Consider the following 7,317-nt stretch of genomic DNA (forward strand, 5'->3'; position numbering starts at 1 on the left):
ACAACTAATGATGATGGCTCCCTTCCTAAGCCCCCCACTCCCATTTGAAAACCTTCTCCTTCAAATGGTATAAAATAAAACAGGAAAACAAAGTGATAAAAAGGAAGTAAAAGATATTTTAATTGGGGCAATTCCAACCACATATTTCCAAATCGTTTGTTAACTTCCCTCTCTCTATTTCACTGTACTGACCAGCTCTCCACAAAGACTTGTCATTTCAGAATTGGAGAGTGATGCCTCTTCGCCACAGCATTTCAAAATAGGTGCATCAAATATTTGGCATGCCCAGGCTGTAACCAGACTGTAGAAGCTTGAGACTAGGACAGCAGAGAGATTGTAGGGGACAGAGCTGGGACAGCAGACAGATGGTGAAGGACAGAGCTGAACACAGGAAATCAAGATTCCTTGATTTCCTGGACTAGAGGTGGTCACCTGGCCCTGTAGGGCAGCATTATCTGTGACAGTTAAACTTACTCATGGTGATATTACTTTATTACCTCTCTCATTCCAGTTCTGGGGAGTGGCCTGGGTAGGTGTTGCCACTAAAACACAGGGAGCCGGAAGCTTCAGATAACTTTAGACAGTTTGAACTTTCATATTCAAGGTAAAAGGAAACAACTGAAGGGTTTTAAGGAGGGGAATAATCTGATGAGTTTTAAGTACAGTTCCAGAAATAATGGTATAAATAGCCAATATTTATTTGTGCTTATTATATACCAGACACTGTGCCAAATGCTTTACATAGGTTATCTTATTTAATTTTAAAAGCAGCTCTATGGAGTAAGTACTCTTAATTTTCTTCTTTTTACAGATATTACAGCAAAGACCCAGAGGATCACTTGTCCAGCCTCTCACTGATAGTAGGAGTGGAGCTGGGATGCAATCCCAGGGTCACTGGACGCAAGTCCATTTCAACCATCACCTTAGCCCAGAACCATGACAAAGGAAATTCATAAGGAGGTATTGCTACGGTAGGTTGCTTTTTCCTTACGTAAATCCCTACGATCCTTCCTAGTCTCATTTTTTACCATTTGCCTGTGTTTAAGCTGTGTGACAGTCATGTGCAAATACTCCGGGCTCTTTCTTGTCTCGGAGCCTTGGCACATGCTGGTCCCCTTCAGGAAAGTTCTTCCCGCCTCCACCAGGGTGCCCAGCCTTACTCCTAGCCCTTTAAGACTGCTCAGTCACCACCCCCTCCAGTCCGTTCTCTGACAGCTCCTCCCCCTTTCCCGGCCCAGTCGTGGGCATTGACATAGGTAACTGTCCTCTTCCAGCACTGGTCTTCAAACATCCTCACTTTGATCCCTTAAAATTAATTGAAAATCTAAGTACTGCCATGTGTATTTTCAGCCTGATATTCTAAAAGTTTTCATCATAAGCGTAAACATTGGCAAAGGGTGCGATTTCTTCCATACTGTAAACAGGAGACTTTAAAATAAAACGTTACATCCCTTTTAAAAACGTATCCCGTGGAAAACGAGCACACATAGCATTTGCCATCCATCATCATCCTCTTTCAGACTGTGTCATTCTGAACACTCCAGGTCAGGTCCATCCGACAAGGAAACATAAGAGACATTTTTAGCAAGTGAATAGAAAGAGCTTACTTCCTCCCTTGTAGGAGAGGGAAGAAAAGAGGAGAAGGGAAAAAAGTATGGCCCAGACTTATGCTTTTGGAGTTTGGAAGATCCAGGGGCAATGGAGGGCTGTATCTAGCACAGGTGCACAGACGTGGGAAAATGAACTTACAAGGTTTTCTGATGCAGGACAGGCAGGAGTGTCCATGCTTTGTTTCATTCTAGGCAAGTGTGTGCTATAGGAATTGGGCACGATGATTATAATAAGGTGTTGAATTCATTAGATAAGCGTGGCCCACGCTTTGGACCCTTACCAGAGACATTTAAAGAAGCACCTGTGTTACTGAATTCTGTTCTTGAGGTGGAGAAAAAGCCTGATTACTTCACAGTGGTGGCTAAAATGATCCTTTTCAAGAGGTAGTGTGTGTAGCCAAGAGAGAAAGGACCTTGAAGTCTAAGGGATTTGAATTTGAATGTTAAGATCTACAACTTTCTTAAGAGTGGGCATTTGGCAGATACTTAATCTTTCTGAGTTTTGATTTCCTCACCTATAGAATGAGGATTCTATTGATGATAAACCCTGGAATAACCACCAAGGGTTCAAATTCCCAGAAGAAAGCTCAGCTTGGATCAAGGGTTCTTATGGCCTGAGCGCAGGGGGATTGCAGGGGGATGCAGTCCCCACTTCATATTCCCAGATCTCGGGTCCCTTCCAGGGCACACATCCTCACAGTTTCTGGTCAAGCCTGGGAGCTTTAAATTACCACTTGTGTGTATCATCTGTGTCAGATGTCATCTCGCTTCCAATCCCCTCCCACTCAGCCATGAGATAAAACCAAGTGAAGCCTTAAGTAGAGAAAAATGCAGTTAAGAGAGTCCCAAAGCTGGTAAAAAAAAAAGTCTTCCCCTCTCCTTTTCCCTCATATCCTCCTCCATTCCTTCTGACCACAAATAATCCTTGGGTGTCTATTACATAGCTGACACCGTGGAGAGACTAAGGTGACGTGACATGACACTTCTTCTGAAGGAGGTGACCATTTGGCAGAGGGGCACAGATATGAAAAAAGAATCTGTTAAAATGTTATGAAGTGGAGGTGGGGGAATGCAGAGGCCGGCTGAAGGGGGCAGGATGGGAAGTGATGCTGGGGAGAAAAGCACGGACGAGGTAACGATGAAACTAGAGATGCAATTCAGAGGCTTGGTGACATGTCAGTAGCATCTGTCTGGGGATGAGTGTTTGTTTCCAGGTCTCTTCTCGACCTGCCCTAACTAGAACGAATGCCCAAGCATTCCCTTAGCAAGTATTCCAGACTCATTTATAGACTGATATACACTGTGAATCATAAGAGTGCCTGGTGGCCCCTTACCCTAACATCTCTTCCTTAGCTGACTGCCTCAATGCCTGAAGTTCCCAGATTGATTAGAATGATCGCTTTGGGGAGGGCATTGAGGGTCCAGAAGACCCCATTAAAATGCAAAGAGATAACATCTTCAGACACTAATACGTGAGCAAGGACCAGCTCATCTATCATACTGGGCAGCTTTCAGTTAGCTGGGAGCTAGATCCCCAGCCAACTGAGTGTCAGGACGAGACAATATGCTGGAAACGAGGGGTGAAAAAACATTGCAGATTGAAACCTGAAGGCATCTCACAGGCAGAGCTAGACCACAGAAGGGAAAAGAGTGCAGGGCAGGAGACGAAAGGGGGGTGGGGACAAAGGAGGAGAGGCAGGGCCTGGAGGAAGACAGACTCTTCCTACTGGCGCCTTAAGGTAGGACCGTGTCTCTGGAGGGTCCTCAGGGAGCACTGGCAAGGTCTTCTCTGGTCATAGAAATCTGAGAAATGATAAACAAAGAAAAACTTTCCTATTCCAAAAGTTCTTCTCAGATTATTAATTAGGCTCACAGGCCTGTACATCTTAACAGAAACATCAATAGCAATGTTGATAATAGTAGCTAAGACTTACTGAAGACTTGCTTCTTTTCAAGTCCTGCACTTGTGTGTCATGGGTGGTGGGAAGGTCCCTGAAGCCTCACAACCCTACGAGCTAGAGCTGTTCTTATGCACATTGTTTCATAAAGAAGCCGAGGTTTGGAAGAAGTTAAGAAACTTGTAACTAAGGGAACAACCGTCAAAGCTGTGGCACTGGATTCTAACTGGAATTCTTGTTTTGACTCCAGCATAAACCTGTTAACCACTAGAGGGGGTGACGTTCGAAAGCAGGGGTTGGCCAACTTTTTTTGGATGAAGGGCCAGGTAGCAAATATTTTTGGCTTTGTGGGCCATATGGTGTCTGTCCCAGTGACTCAACCCTATTGTTGCAGCAGGAAAGCAGCCATAGATGACATGTGAACAATGGGTGATGTAAAAACAATAAAACTGTATTTGCAGAAACAGGAGACTGGCCTGTCCTAAAGAGACTTAAAAAAGGCAAAAAAAGTGTACAGTCAAAATGACCCGTCAAATAACAGTTGTCGCTTGCAAGGAGGGAAACTAACAATATAGCTGGGCCCGGTGGAATCACCACATCAGAGAATTAATCTTGTTTCCCTTTGCTTCAGTGGTGATCGCTGTACCTCTTTGATGGTGGAGACCAAGTCTAGTTGGAAATGGAAGAAGAGAAACAGAGGATATACAGGATTCCCCCACCACCTCTTTCCTTCTTCGTGTGTGAGGTAAACATAGTTGAGTTCCAGCGGGATAAACCGCAGCATGTGAAGTTTTGTTCCATGAAAGCTCTTTCCCAAATGATTTAATTTGCACTTTGGGGAGGGGACAAAGCATCTTATGGACTTAAAGTTCCCTGGAACATTCTTGAGAAAATGCTTGCTTGGGAACACATTTCTACATCCCCTCTCTGACCAGGAAGGAAAACTACACTTAGAAAGAGCTGGAAGAAGGGGTTTGGGGCTGAAAAATGTGATTAACCGGCCCCAGTAGCTGCTGACTGACCAGACGTGTGGGGGTGCAGCTTGTGGAGTCGTGCACATGATGTCTTTGGAGGCATATCTCATGAATCCCTTGAGACCTAAGGAGAAAGACGGTCTTATTTTGATTCACTGTAAAAACTTGATGTGGGTCTGATTTCAGGAGAGCCAAGACTAGCCTACAGAGGAAGGATGCATGTTTGAAAACACCCAGAAGGGTACTAAGAAAGCTCCTTAGGGCGTCAGATATCTCCCAGCTGGAGATTAGAAGGTCACAAATTCAGATTTATTTCTTACGATTAAAGCTGTGTTTTCCAAGATTGTTTTCTTCAGTTACATGTGTCTCTGGAGGAATAAACAAGGGATACTGAATTGTGTGATGGCCAAGCACCCAGGTGCAAAATGTGCCGTCTGGCCCCATCCAGGCTCTGCCACTTGCCAGCTAACCTGGGAACATCCCACCCTCTCAACCTAGATGTATTCCTCTGTAAAGTGAAGGTAATAGTAATGCCTACTTCCTAAAAACCTAGTAAAGATGAAAATACTGCACGAATAAAGCATTTTGCTCAGTGACTGGCATACAATGAGTTCTTGATAAACATTTGCTATTATGACAGGTTATTATTAAACTTTTATTAGCCAGTATCACCAGGGCACATTTAATTTATCAGGTTGATTTCCACAACCATATATTCCTGAACATTGGACAGGTAAGAGAGAGAAATCAGACTTGCTCCATGAGGGGAATGCGGACAGTGTGTCTATGGGTCCGGCAGGAGGCGTGCCTGGTTTCCAATCCTGATTTTGCTACTTGCAGTACTTGGAATATTGGGCATTTACTTAATTCTCTGGGCTTCAGGTTCCACTTACATAAAAAAGTGGGAAGTAATCCTACGCAGCTTTCTAAAGCACTAGCTGGAATAAGGTAGGGAGAGAACAAATGAGTGCAGGATGAATAACAGCTACCTGATGTGGGGCCCAACACATCGGAGCTCTTCTTCCAAATGATGGGAGGGTGCGGGTACCAGGTGGGAGCTGAATGCCCTAGGGAAGAAGACATCACGGTGTGGCAGGTGGTCCTTAGAACGGGAGATAGAAGTGGATCGATGACAATCCTCACTTCACAATTTTATTCTAAGTCATTGTTAAAGCATTTTGGTTACACTGAAGCTTTCTTTTCTTTTTATTATATTCTGGGCACATACGAAAGTGATGGCTTTTAATGCTTTGGATTTAGCTTGCTGCAAACTGAGCACAAAGCTGATGAAGCAGTGGCTGCAGCTGGAGTCAGAGCGCTGGCGGAGGCTGGCAGGTGAAGCCCATTGTCGTTGACTCAGGGAGGACACGGTGGGGGAGGGGAGGTGACCGATGGGGATACAGTGTGAGTGTGTGAGTGTGTGAGTGTGCAGGGAAGGGGATGTTTTGAGATTAAATGTAAATATCCGCCATGGCTCCTGCCATAAGGAAAAAAAAAAAAAACAGCTGACAAACTCATGTTCCAAAGAAGAAAACAGCTGAAAAGTCATGTTGTAAAGTATGGAAACCAAAAAAACTGTCTTGTTTGAGTTCAAGGCCCTGTTGTTTGTCTCATTCGCAATGAAAACAGCTTATTGTTTCAAAGAAGCTGTATTTTTTTTCCGAGTTGGTAATAGATTTAGATGGTTCAAGATCAGGATGATGTAAAATGTGCGCACAAAGAAGACCCCTGCAAACCCGTCCCTCCCCGTCCGTACTCGTCCCTCTCCCTTCCTGCTCTTTGTGAGTGGTTTGCTGGCTTATTTGTTTACGTTGCCAATCTCTTTGTGCATATGCAGAGAGCTGAGGACAGAATACATTCTTGCCCACCCTCCTCCTTTCATTACACAAAACGCAGCACCCACTGTATCGAGTTTTGAATGTTGTTTTCTCTGCTTGACAGGATAGCCTGAACAGCTCTGTACATCAGGACAGAAGAGGTGCTCTTTATAATTTTTTTCACAGCCACCTCTTGCAGGAATCCTTTTGAATAAAGCCTCCCCTTACCTATGTCAGAATTTGTTCTTATTTGGCAGAGAGTATGGAAGACTTGAATGTTTTAAATCGAGGATCAGTACAAGTCAGTGATTATGTTAAATATGTATATAACAGCTCGACTGGACACCCAAGAAAGCCAAGCGTCTGGCAGCTGGAAAGGTGCCCCATCCCTAGGGAACCTTGCAAAGGAGAGGTTCTACAGAATCCAAGCCAAGCGCCCCCAAGTCACCCTTCCGCACACCCTCTCTCACCATCATCTGTGTGTATATGTGTGTCTGGGATCCAGGGCAACGTGAATTCCCATTTTATTTGGGGGATTGTTCACGGAAAACAGGTCCTCATGTCTCTCGTCCACCTATTAATTGTTCACAATATTTGTATATCTGTGCAAAATACTTGAATGGGCCATGGTGCCTTTTCTCCTTGTTTGTATTTAATTAAAATAAATAGTCATTTGAAATGTTAAGAAAAGATTAATGATGTACATGTGCCATGTTTTATTTGAGTTCTGTCCAAATGCCATCACAGTTAGTAGCCTTGTACAGTTTCATTTCCTGTGGGTGCAGATGTTACAGTGGGAAGGATGCCCAGATGTGGGACTGCCAGCTCCAAAACCCACCGGAGCCGTCATCCCGGCAGGTAGTGCCAGATTCCCCTCCACGGGGCCTGCACCGGTTTTCCCTTTGTGGTGAAGTGATGTAGCTCTCATTCGTATTTCTCATATTAACTTGTGTTCCATTTGGCCATGAATGCTTCTTTTTCTGTGAAATGCTGAGTTCTTCCTAATCTTCTTAATTCC

General features: G+C 44.3%; 1 long non-coding RNA gene across 1 annotated transcript; it reads left to right on the plus strand.

Moving 5' to 3' along the window:
* Positions 1-225: 225 nt before the first annotated feature.
* On the plus strand, positions 226-4,254 carry LOC135321577 (uncharacterized). Its single transcript, XR_010381442.1, has 3 exons — positions 226-263; positions 812-971; positions 4,140-4,254. It is a non-coding gene; the product is annotated as an uncharacterized LOC135321577 (long non-coding RNA).
* Positions 4,255-7,317: the final 3,063 nt, after the last annotated feature.

Source organism: Camelus dromedarius, chromosome 6, assembly GCF_036321535.1.
Source record: "Camelus dromedarius isolate mCamDro1 chromosome 6, mCamDro1.pat, whole genome shotgun sequence".
Classification (NCBI taxonomy): Eukaryota; Metazoa; Chordata; class Mammalia; order Artiodactyla; family Camelidae; genus Camelus; species Camelus dromedarius.